The following is a 12,890-nucleotide window of genomic DNA, read 5'->3' on the forward strand; positions in this document are numbered from 1 at the left end:
CACTGGATCGAAGGGTAATTCGACTGTAGCAGCATTAAGGGGACCCCTCAGCAGGTCTTCCTGCTTTGTTTGTGTTACCCGCTGCTGGCAACTGCCAGCGCCCACAGAGGACTTGCATCAACAGTTCACGGAATAACACTCTTTATTAATAGGAAATCGTGACAAATTAAGGTTCATGATTACCAGTGATAGGACCTGTCTGCAAAAACAAGCTTTGAATTATATACAACTAAAATACATACAACTAAACTATAATTGCTAATAACAGCTAGCGTGAGTTAGTTATTTAGCATGCATAAAACAAAGTTCTTACCCGATAGGTGTCCCTATGGGGAAGAAGACAGGTTCAGCCCATCAACGGATCCCAGAAGTTCTGATGGAGTCTTCCCTAATTTCTCCCTTCATCTGTCCACTTTTTATACTTCATAGTACATTGCATATTCATTCATCATACACAGGATTAGTTACAAGTTTCTTTCTTCTAATACCACCCTTTGGGCTCAGCTGCCCAGCCAGCTTTTAACCCAGTGCAGAGCACACTCATCCAAGCCATGAGCACCCAGTTTCTCCAGGAGAATACTGTGGGAGACTGTGTCAAAGGCTTTACTAAGGTCCAGGCAGGCAACACCCACAGCCTTTCCTTCATCCACTAGACAGGTCATCTTGTCATAGAAGATCAGATTCATCAAGCAGGACCTGCCTTTCCCACACTGTCTGGGTCTAATCCCCCAGTTGTTCTGCACATGCCGCGTGATGGCACTCAGGATGATCTGTTCTATAACCTTCCCTGGGCTGAGGTGAGGCTGACAGGCCTGTAGTTCCTGGATCTTCCTTCCTGCCTTTCTTGAAGATGTGATCCTTCTCCAGCTTTCTCTGGCCTGTCCAGCTTCAGCCAAAGCAGCTCCTGTCCACAGCCAGTAAGTGCTCCACCTGCCCCTTCTTGCGCCCACACTACAAGGAGAGCAAGGCCAGGCAAAGACAATCCACACGAGCCCAAGGCAGGTGCAGTCAACGGCATCCACCACTGCGGCTCTGAGCAGCTCCCCTCCTGCTTCCCCATCGCCTGTCTCCTGGCAGCCCTCACCACCGGTTCCAACACAGCACAGCTCCCCTTTGTCCCCACTGCCAAGCTCCTGGCAGCCCTCACTGCTGGCTCCGACACAGCATGGCGTGGCACCCCCACCGCTCTGTGCCTCTCAGACCCCACCAGCACTGCCACCCTCCTCGGGGCGTTCCCCAGGACCTGCCAGTTGATCATTTGGTTCCCCGCTCACCTTCCTCAGTGCAGCCGCAGCCCAGCAGTGCTCAGTGACTGCTCCACTCCTCACACGGGCCCCTCCATGGCCATCCAGGGCAGGACAGCACCAGACCCTCCAACAGCAGCCACCCCTTACAGGGGGTGTCTGTTGCCTCACTGCCTGCACCTGGGGCTCCCCCAGCCCTGGCCCACAGCTGCAGACCAGCAACAACAGGAGGCTATTGCCCAACCCCCACAGCACTTCATCTCCTCCTTTGGGCTCCTTCACAGCCCCTTGCCTGGTGTATATGAGTGCAAACACAGTCAGAAGGGCAAAGGAAACAGCAAGTGGTTATTCAGTTATGCTCCGAGTCCTGGGAGCAAGCGTGCTTGGGGGCTCGGGGGCTCCAACACTCCCCTTGCCCCAGGATATCTTGGCAGTTGCTCCTGGAGCCACACTCACCAGTCCGGTGGGGAACAGACAGTTGGCCAGTCAGCTCCTGGAGTGATGGGCTGCTGGGCAGAGGTGGAGGCTGCCAAAACTGAGAAGCAGAGTGCAGGGCACTGGAAGAGAGAAGGGAAATGGCAGTCGGCTGGGCAGGGAGGTGTAGCAAGAGGGCATGAGGTAGGGAACGGGACCGCAGAGAAGGATTGTGACAGGTGATACAAAGATCAGCAGAATCCAAACTCCCTTGCTTTCTAACTTCCCTCACCAAAGTGAGAAGCTAGGTGCAGCGGGGTTAGCAGTCCCACATAATAAAGCTCAGTAACAGCAGGCTGTTATTAAGCAAGGCATCCTTTATTGCAGCGCTGGGGATAGCTCCACCATAAGTGCTCCAACAATCTGGCAAGCTTTCAGAGACTATATACCGTAAAGTTATACATATCCATAAGATTTCCAATAACTCAGTTACATAAACATGAGATTTAAATGCCTGATCCGCATGCAGTCATCTTCCCTGGTGGTCTTTGGGTGGTCATCGGGGTCTTCAGATGAAGGTTTGTAGTCGTATTCACCGCATCCCCTGACTGACTGACTTCTGCGCAATCTCAGTTCTGCAGACCATGTCCTCCCAGGCTGTTGCCATTCTCTCGTAACTTTCTTATCTTTATGGACCTGCACACCTGTTATCCAGGCACCTCCTCCTCTTGTTGCAGATTATCTTAAGATCTTACTGAATCTTTTTATATTTTATGTTTACGTAACAGTTAGTTATAAGTACATTTTGATTCCAAGGAGTTAACCTTCATGATAGAAATATGTTAGCACTTATTAACTAAGGACATATGAATCGCTGTGCTGCTAGTTATCCAAGACTGTTGCTTGAAGTCCCTGTGATATAGACCATAATACCCTTAGTCTTTACTCTCTAGACCATAACCAGAACACCCAGGTTCTATTGTGCATAGGATGTGTTATCGAACAGATTGGCAAGGCCGATATCCAGCCTTCCAACTTGGCAACAAAACTAAATTTTAAGGTGCCTTGAAGTGAGCTGCCTTCATTATAATACTAAAAAAATCACACCCACAGGTCAAGAAGACCCTTGCCCAGGTGAAGACCTTTCCCCTGCACAAGCGTAGTAACAGAAAAGGATGACACAGCGAATATTACAATTCTATGCAAATTACTAACCAATCATTGTAATTGGGAGTGTATGACCTTGCAATTTTGTGTATAAATGTAATGGTAAAATCTACACAGGTGTGCTTGGTTTGTGGAGATGCCACTGAGCACCCAGTGCTACAATAAAGGAGCGCCTGCTTCTTAATGCTACAGTGGTGTTAAGAGGTTTGATTCCCAATTTTTGGTAACACTCTCACAGCCATCTGGAGCCCCTTTTGCTCAGCTAAGTTATCTAAAGTATTTAAAACATCTTCCTTGTTCTTCAGGCCTTAACCCTTTCACAGGGAGCCCAACAGCTGGAGAAAGCAGCAGTGTGGAGCGAGTGAGCGGCCCACGGACGCCGCGGGGAGGGGGGGGGGGGGAGTGATGCGAGGGAAGCCCCGCGGGAGACACCCTCGAGTTTTGGAGGAGCGTGGGTAGCTCGGGTACGACTTAGGCAACGCCAGGGCCCCGGGCGGCCTGCCGGCCCATAGAGCGCGACTTCCGGAGGAGTGATGGGCCCTTCCGGTATCCTGGAGGACTGCCGGCCCATAGAGAGTGACTTCCGGAGGAGTGATGGGCCCTTCCGGTATCCTGGAGGACTGCCGGCCCATAGAGAGTGACTTCCGGAGGAGTACCTGGCACTTCCGGGGGCGTCCAGAAACGGGAGCTCTTGGACGAGGAGCGCGGCGGTACCTGTTGGTGCGGCGGACGCGGGCCTCCCGGGCCTCCTCGGCCTCCCGGGCCTCCTCCTCCGTGCGGCATGTCACTGCCTGCCGCTGCTGCTCGGTGGGTGCGAGGGGGTGTTAATGTGAGGCGTGACCGGGGACGGGACGGTACGCGACACTACACGACGACGCCGTCGTTTGGGTAGTTGCGTTATTTGCATCTTTAATAATTGCTATTTAATTTATTGCTTATTATAGGTTACGACAGTCTGTTCTCATGATTATTCTGATCAGTAGTTACCCCAAATTAGAACGGCAGGTACGGGTGCACAAATGCATGACTAGTTAGAAAAAAAAATACAAAAGGGGTCCCAAGTCTTATCGCTGGTGCAGCACTTAAATGGAATGCTCCTTGGGTGCAATTAATTCATTCCGTGTATTTTATCTTATTCTTGAATTAGATATTATTCAAATGGCTTAATTGATTAGTTTACCATTAGAAAACCCAGTGAATGCAAAGACTGCTCCATTTACTCCTGCAGCAGGAAAAACGGAAAAGGAGCGCTAAAACCAAACTGACACCAAAGGAAATGTTAATTACCACTCTAAATCATTATTTCAGGTTATGAATTGGAAACCTAATTAGAAGTGCATTTTTAATTACCATAATTACAATAAGAGATTATTACAATAAACTCCCAGTTAGTATTCTATTTCTACTTCATACCTGGAAAATTTTATTATGATAATACTGCTTGGGTATCGTTAATGCATAAATTTAACATTGCTGTTATTAATTAAATAATAGGCATTAACGATGCCCAGTTAGTGCTCTAAATGTTTTTAAAATTAAATTTAAACTTTTCATTAATCATATTCAATTTGCATTATTTTTATTTTAGCTCTACTTGGAAGTAATTAGTACAAATGACTAGTGTCCCCCCAAAAAAAAGTCTGTTTAAATTTACGCAGTCATGACTTACTGTTAGTTTTCTAATTTTACTTTTACATTAAATCTTTTAATTTTATGTTAGTTCTGGTGGGGAATCATTACCACTTGGGAATTTTTTTTATATCTACATTTAAGCATTATTAATGATTCATTTATATTTCTCCTTATTTAAAAATCTAAAGCTTTGATTACTGTGTTTGGTTCTAAGTAGGAGTTGTCATTACCTCCAAACTTACGTATGGCTGTGTTATAATTTGAGCATTCAAGACTCCCAATTAGTTTCCAATTCGATTTTTTTAAAATCTAAAACTTTATTATTTTGGTTCCAATTGGAGTCATTAATGTCTGCAATTTCTTTAATCACTACGATGTTTAAATTCAGCTATTAATGACTTGCAATTAGTTTTCTATCTTTGTCACTTTAAAAGGATTTCTAAATTATTAATTGTTTTAATTAATACAGATTGGGACTAATTACTGCCTGGTTCATTAATAGCTGCAATTAAATTTAGCCATTACTGACTCCTAAATAATACTACTTTTATTTATTTACACTCTTAACATTATAATTGTTGCTTTACTAAGTGGATTAACTGGCACACATTTTTTTTCTAAATGTTAACCAGAGTTTTTTCTCTAAAGGTATTACTTCTGATCATGCTCTATCATTTATATTCTGTATTTTTGTAATTTTATTATACAAATTAGGAATAATTGCTGTCTGCAAAGTTTTAATAGCTAGAGTAGATCATAGGCGTTATTTACTCCCAAAGACTATTCTGTTTACTGTTATTTAATTTTTTATTCTAAATGTTTTAAAGTAAATAAGTAGTCAAAATAATAGAAACCAAGGACATTGACATTTCCAGGAAGGACAACTGGAACGCCTCGACACATCCAGAGAGTGGACAAATGCTATAGTCCAGCTCGGGCAACTTGACAGTTTGGCACTTCAGCTCCAAAGTTTGAAGCTCCACAGAGAACAACCCCTCTGAGCAAGCACCGCAGCCTTTAACCATCACCTGCTTGCCTCCAGCTCTGCCACCCCTTTTTTCTGGGAACTGCAAATTCCTAGGGGGATGAATACACATGCAACAGCTGCACAACAGCAACCCGCTGGCTGTGTGGCTGTGCCACCACCACCTGCTGCACCCGGCCATTGCTGCTATGCCTCAGGAGCCTTCAGCTGACACAGTGCTGCCCGAACACCTACAGCCCTGTCAACCACTGGCTTTGCCAACAGCGTGTCCAACAAAACCCACAATGCTGCTGATGCTGTGGCGACACGGCGGAAATGAACACTATCTGTGGCAAGGACAGACATATCACACCAGGTATGATACATAACACTGAAACACCGTGTCAGCTCACCTTTATTTCAAAGGAGGAACGCACATGCACGCACACAGCACAAAGGATTTTATTCTGAGACACACAGCTGTCCTGAGCATCTCCACAACTATCTCTTCACAGCAACATCATATCCATGATTTGGATTCCTCGTGGAAAACGAGGGAGCTCTGCACATTGTGGTGGGCCCTCACCTTCCAAACCTGCACACAGGAATAACACTCCACCCATCAAGTGACACCAAAAACTATAAAGCCTCTCAAAAGAATTTAGAATTCCACACTCACACAAACCAGTTACACTCACCTGCTTCATGGCCCAATCCTCCTCTGCTCTGACCATCTGCTTCAATTCCACACACCCTTCAACAGTCAGACCCACAATCATCTCCCCATGATCATTCACTACACTATATATGGCAGGGCAGGGAAAAAACAACAGCTGAAAGAAAAAATTTAAAAAACCAAACAAACACTGGCTGGGTTTTATTGTTGAGGGGTGGGGGGCGTTAAATAAGGAAAATGCTATTTCAACTCTTACCTGCAAGGAAAAACAAAACCACACATACAAGGCTAGGCACACTCAAAAACCACAGCTGACACCGCATCCATTCAGCTGTCTGCCCAACCTGACAAGTGCTTGCTGCCACACGTGATGCTAGACACATTCACATAGGTTGCTGAACTTGTGCAGTACTACATTCTGGATAGGACTGAATGACAAAGCAGAATTAAATCCGGTAAGAACCTTTCTCTAAAATATCTCTAGTTGCAAAGTGAATACCGTAGATCAGCAGCAATAGTTCTATGTCACCCAGACTCCTAGTTTTTTCCATCTGACTCCCTTAACAGAAATAAGTCCCTAAAAATGCCAGGATGGAGGCTGGGGGGAAGGTAGCAGCAACAGAAACCATACCAAGCACTTTAAGTAACACTTAAGCTCAAACAAAAATAAATGGCAGAACACCTCAGGAGGAGTGTTAAGAGAGACAAATGAACCCGTGCAGAGCAATGCTGAAGTCCTTCTCCTAAGAGGACTATGCAGGTCAGAGAAGCCCCTTTGAAGGCCAGTGGTTTTGACAAGGCTACTTGTCACACAGGTTGATTCTGGTGCCTGGAAGGAAAATTGAGGGTATGGAGGGCACGTGAAGGGTATGAAGGGGTTCAGGCAGCTTATAGCAGTGCCTGCAGTGCAGAGACAAAAGGATGGCTGTGGGGCACGCTGACCAACAGAGGTTCTGCAGGGACTAGAGGGCATATGCAGGGCTCTGGATCATGAGAAGGCAAACAGAGGTCTCTGGGGTGCAAGATTCACAAATAGGCAGGTCCCCAAGCAACAAGAATGCTGGGCGGCATGGATCTGAGGGTGCAATGAATGTAAACATGGGGCTCTCAGGTGCTCCAAAAGACAAGCCCAGCTGTCCTGAAGAAGAGTAGATGAAAGTCAGAGTTCTGAAGAGATTGAGGGCAAACAAAGGGGTCTTGAGGGGGTCAAAAACAAGACCACTGGGATGTGCCAAAAGCAAGTGGAGAAGTTTTGAGAGGATTTAATGGTGCAAAAGGACAAATGAGTATCTTGATACTACCAAAGAGCCTGCAGTAACGAAAAGGCAAGCAGAATAATCATGGCAGTTAGAAGGAAATGGGCTTCTGAGGGAACAAGACAGCAAATAAAAAGATTGTGAGAAGCCCAGAAGCAAATGGATGGGTCTTGAGGGGAACAAATTGCAAGTCTTACCTCTGAGAAGTACAGTGTCCTTGAATTTTGTTCTGCAGACAGCTGTCCTGTGGGCATGGCATGCAACTTTGGGAATCCCTGCCCAAGCAGTCCTAACCTGCAACACCACGTGAGCACAACTGTTCTCGGCAAGTTGTGTGGTTTCATAACCTAAATGGCAAATGTGGAAAATGGCAAGTATTGCTCCAGGACAGCTTTAATGTTTTTTGCCTCTACAGAGGACAGGGAGAAAGACGCATCCCTCCTCAGCATCTTGCCCTGCGCCTGCCACTCCTCTCCAGTCACTGCCCACCTCAAGCATCCAGGGCAGTTGGTTCTCACCTGCATGGTCCTTCATGTCCTGCCCCCAGCTCCTCCTCTCTGCCCCAACCCAGGAGTCCAGGCATCCTGACCTAGTGCTCATCTGGGAGGACCCAACCACCAGGTCAGGCAGAGAAGTCAGGGAGAAGGGGGTCCTTCCAAAGTCCTGAGGGGTCAAGGTGGCCCTGGATGCCTGGGTCCCTCACCCATCTTGGGACACATGCACATGTGAGGAAGAGGAATATTTACGTTATCAGTATGTTAAAACTACAAAAAGCTGCAAACAGGTATGACACAATGCAAAAAGTGGGATGTGAGTGCAGATAGGGGAAGGTCCCAGGGCTGGAGAAAATGAACAAAGAATTGAAATAAATAGGAACCAAAAATCACTGAAAAGCAAGAAAATACTCTGACTGAGAAGACAAATAATAATAGTAATAAGAGTAATAACGACAATGATGATGTCAGTGGGGCTGCTATGGGGCACTCAGCCAAGTAAAATCATACCAGCAAGCTGAGGAGGTTGGGGAAAAAAAATACCCATTTTAGGGTATTTGGAGAAGAATGAGGACAGGGCAGTGTGGACAAGACCCCCCTGGTTTGGGGGTGCTGGGGGCTCAGAGGCAGCAGGACTTCCTGGCAGCCTCTGATTCAGGCCACTTCACTGCATCAACCCCCCAGCCAAAACAGGCTTTGACCTCACTTGAGGTCACAACCTCTGGCCCTGCTTCCAGACAACTAGAGGGGCACATGACAGATTCCCACCTCCCACAGCTTCGGTCCAAGGGGTGGTTATGGGAGACTTCAGAGGATTTTTTTCTTTCTTTTTTTTCCCCCCTTCTCTTGTAAAACTAGATGGGTTTGTCTCTTGTCACTCTGGGGGAGTCACCACATACTGTGTTGGCCTCTCACATTGCTACCATTAGTGCTACCATTATTATTATTATTATTATTATTCATTATTGTTTGTTCTTTCTCCCAAAAAAGCTTCCCCTTCCAAAAACAGGAAAAAAGAGAAGAGCAAGCAGACACTCCCCTGGACTTCTGGGCCTGAGGAGAGATGGGCACAGTCCCCACTTGGCACCAGCCTGGGGACAAAATGAGCCAAATCTGGCCGTGGCTGTTGGCAAACTTGACAGGGATGGGTTCAGTGGCACTCAGCAGTTTCTGACTGCACAGCTCCTGGACAGCCTCCTCTGCCTCCATGTGCTTGTCAATGCAGATGAAGCCTACCCTCCTTGAGACACCTCTGTGCAGGGAATCCAGGCAGCAGAACCCTGAGACTGCTGCACACACGCAGGAGCCAGGCATCCAGGAAATCCCCTCCACAGACCCTCCTGCAGGACCCAGGTATCTGAGGAACTCCCTCTCCTAGACACCCCACTGCCCACCCATGGGATCCAGGAACAGTTCCCCCCTCTATAGACCCTACTGAGGACCCAGGCATCTGGGCAGCCCCTCATCCCTGGGGGGAGACCCAGCCATCTGGACGCATCTGTGTCCTGGTTGATGAGGATGCAGGAGGCGGTGATATAGCAGTACTGGGAGAACAGCTGCTCGATTTCCTGCCCCATGTCTTGGGGAAGCCACTCATGTAGAGGTTGGCATCATGGATGGAGACCAAGCTAGGCTGGGCATAGGACACTGAGGGGGGACTATCAGCACTGAGGACCCAGGCATCACCACCTCCCACACGTGCACACACAGGTACACACGCCCCACCAGGGACCCCAGCATCCACACACACACACACTGAAGGACCCCCCTGGGGTCCACTTCTATGATCACCACCCAAGAGACACTGGCATCTGTCCCCTGCAGGGGACCCACTGGTGTCTGGCACTTTGGTGATCTTGGTCTGCAGCTGAGGATGCTGATGGCCTTTTTGACGTCACCCACCCCAGTACAGTTGATGAAGCTGTAGCCCAGGCTCTGAGTCTGGGCCTGTAGGTCTGCTTACACCTGCCTCTGCAGCTGCAGCAGGCAACCATACACTTTGGGGAGAAACCTCAGACTAGAAGGTGAGCAGAAAAGCCAGGGAAAATCAAATAGGTCCTCCAGACAGACCTTGCCCTGCCTGGTAATGGTGCTGTGCAGTGCCACCTCTTCTTTCCCTGGTACTCTGTGGTGGTATTATTATCAGCAGACATGAGGATCACAAGTGCCCCAGGCAACTTAGAGGAGCTCTCTTGCCCTGGCACTTGTCCACCACCAGCCAGAAGAAACTAGCCCAGGCTGCCAGCCAAGCTGCTCTGCCACTATCAGTTGTGGTGCCTGTGAAGACAGGGCCAGGCATTTATCTCCTTGTCCATGAATGACAGCCACCAGTACCATGCAACATGCTGTCTGAACGAAAATAACATGTTGATGCCTTCCCTGACAGCGACCCTACCCTGCAACTTCTTATGCCTCTGCCCCTGCTCCTTACATCCGCTTTGTACCCTCCCATTATTTCCTCTTTCCTCCATACACTGTTGATGAGCATTATTTGCTTCCACAGCTGGAAATCTATAGGCAAGACAACCCCAGGCCAGGAAGAAGACAAAGCAGCAACAAAAATCACAGAGCAGTATAAGAACACTCCTGAAGAAACTCTGTGCTAGATTGAAGGATAGGCCATGAGAAGAACCACAATAAGCACAGAAAAGAACAGCAGCCAGAAAAAACACAACAGTGTAGCACAGGTGTCCTGCAGCAGATAAAAGAAGGAAGGAGGGGCAGAGAGTGCTGCTCATAAGAAAATCGTTAGCAAGATGGCTAACCCAAAAGACCTAGGCCATGAAGATCACGATGCAGGTGGCAAAACATGAGCCCAGACAGCCAGGCAAGACAGGTCAGCAAGTACTTCCCACCAGAGAAAGGCCAGCAGAGCTGAGAGGGCAGTCATCAAGAGACAGAAAAACTTCAGCCTAGATGACCACAGTAGAGACATCAGTACAGGCAGGTAGGAAAGCGTTATAGTGTGCTGCCTTAGAGACCAGCCAGCAAAACAAAGGTGACCGGTGGGAAGAATGATGGACAGAAGAGTCTACAAACCTGGAATGCCACAGTGCACCACTCTACACAACAGAGCACACTTGATCTGTGCAAGGTGTGGGTTGCTTTGAAAGGAACACAGAGGGCTTCGGGGCACACTGAAGGCCACAGAAAGCATGGGCCCCCATGCAAAGACAGCCTAGCAACCTGAGGCAACCAGAGCCAAGACAGCTGGCAAGAAAACTATGGCACAAAAGCACACCACAGTAATTGCATGCATGGAGAGCATGGCAAGACATCTGATACATGCAGAAGGGATTGCTGATTTCAGCTGGTGCTCATGAGGTGACTGTTGTAATGGCACAATGATGGATGTATCGTGCATTTCAAGCAGTAGGAGTAAGGTGAGTAAGAGCTTGGAAGTCAGAACGCCCATAGGCAAGACAGATGAAGCCAAATGGGTGCCATGGATGGCAAAGAGGAGCAAAGGAAGGCCAGAGCCATCCTGTCAGGCTTACCCTTCCCACCTACCTCCACACGCCTCTCTCCTGTCAGGCTCCTGCCTTGCTTACCCCCATTATAGCTCTACAGACTCCATCCCCAGAAGGCGCTCCCAAGAGCTGTCTTGCCCACCCACCCTCAGCTCTGCCTCCATGGCAGCTTCTCCAAAGCCTTCCCATCAACTGCAGCCTTCCTGTCTGCGTTCCCTGCAGTGTTCCCCCACTGCACATCCACAGTCCCAGTGCCCATGTCACCAAGTGTTGGACTTGTTTAGCCCCACTGAGCCTGCCGCAGCACTCACTCTCCCCTGCTGAGCCTCACTCTGTCCTCAGCACCACGTGTGCTTCTTTACTGAGAAGAGACTCTGTGACAAGGCTGCATCAGCTCTACCATAAGTGCTGTAACAGCAGGAGGGAAAAAATCAGGCACAGCTTGGCGATCTGGCCAGGAACATAGCACATGCCCCTGCTCCCTCCATCCTACCTGCCTGTTCCTGTCTGCCTGGACACACACAAGACTTGACACAAATCAGACCACAGTCACAAACTCAGCTTTTCTTATGAATTGTGCTTCTCTTTTGTTACATCCTTTGTATGATTACAGTTCCAGCTCTGGGAGTGTTGTATTTTGTCCCTTCCCAGGAACAATAATCCTGGAGTGACCAGTGAAAATGCTGTTACCCGTTCCCCAAGAAGGAAAGGAAAAGGGTCACTTATCACTGCTAATAAACGAGACCTGCCTCCCACCTCCCTTCTCAGGGTTACAGACCTCTGCTTGCCGCTGCAGACCCCCAGGTCCAGGCACAGCGGCACCCCCCTTCGCTGGTGCTGCGCCCCCGCCCCAGCTGAGCCACTTCGCCTCCCCCGCACCGTGGCACGTCCAGCCCCGCACCGGGTGTCGGAGGAGGCTTTTCTCCGCTTCTTCAGTGCTAACCCGCCCATCACCGCAGAGCCGCGCCCCAGCGATGCCGGCAGAGACCTCAGGCGCTGCCCAGCCCGGAGAGCAGCGCAAAACGGCGGCGGAGCGGCAGGCGCCAGCCCTTCTCCAGCCGGCCGGCGGCTGAGATGCTGCGGTGGGCTGCGGCCGGGCAGGGGCTGCGGGATGGGCACGGGGCTGCGGGATGGGCACGGGGCTGCGGCCGGGCAGGGGCTGCGGCCGGGCAGGGGGCTGCGGGATGGGCACGGGGCTGCGGCCGGGCAGGGGGCTGCGGCCGGGCAGGGGGCTGCGGGATAGGCACGGGGCTGCGGCCGGGCAGGGGCTGCGGGATGGGCACGGGGCTGCGGGATGGGCACGGGGCTGCGGCCGGGCAGGGGCTGCGGGATGGGCACGGGGCTGCGGGATGGGCACGGGGCTGCGGCCGGGCAGGGGGCTGCGGGATGGGCACGGGGCTGCGGGATGGGCACGGGGCTGCGGCCGGGCAGGGGCTGCGGCCGGGCAGGGGGCTGCGGGATGGGCACGGGGCTGCGGCCGGGCAGGGGCTGCGGGATGGGCACGGGGCTGCGGCCGGGCAGGGGGCTGCGGCCGGGCAGGGGCTGCGGGATGGGCACGGGGCTGCGGCCGGGC

General features: G+C 50.0%; 2 long non-coding RNA genes across 5 annotated transcripts; both read left to right on the forward strand.

The window, feature by feature from the left end:
- The first annotated feature begins 637 nt into the window (after positions 1-637).
- On the forward strand, positions 638-3,014 carry LOC119140099. Its single transcript, XR_005101559.1, has 2 exons — positions 638-917; positions 2,772-3,014. It is a non-coding gene; the product is annotated as an uncharacterized LOC119140099 (long non-coding RNA).
- Positions 3,015-3,444: 430 nt separating this feature from the next.
- On the forward strand, positions 3,445-12,072 carry LOC119140096. 4 transcript variants are annotated; one of them, XR_005101555.1, is made up of 5 exons: positions 3,449-3,713; positions 5,333-5,797; positions 7,589-8,137; positions 8,838-9,200; positions 10,351-12,072. It is a non-coding gene; the product is annotated as an uncharacterized LOC119140096 (long non-coding RNA). The 4 variants fall into 4 exon arrangements; XR_005101553.1 differs by having other exon boundaries at positions 3,445-3,713; positions 5,333-8,137; XR_005101554.1 differs by having other exon boundaries at positions 3,445-3,632; positions 5,333-8,137.
- The last annotated feature ends 818 nt before the right edge of the window (positions 12,073-12,890 follow it).

The sequence above is a fragment of the Falco rusticolus genome, chromosome 19 (assembly GCF_015220075.1).
Source record: "Falco rusticolus isolate bFalRus1 chromosome 19, bFalRus1.pri, whole genome shotgun sequence".
NCBI classification, from domain to species: Eukaryota; Metazoa; Chordata; class Aves; order Falconiformes; family Falconidae; genus Falco; species Falco rusticolus.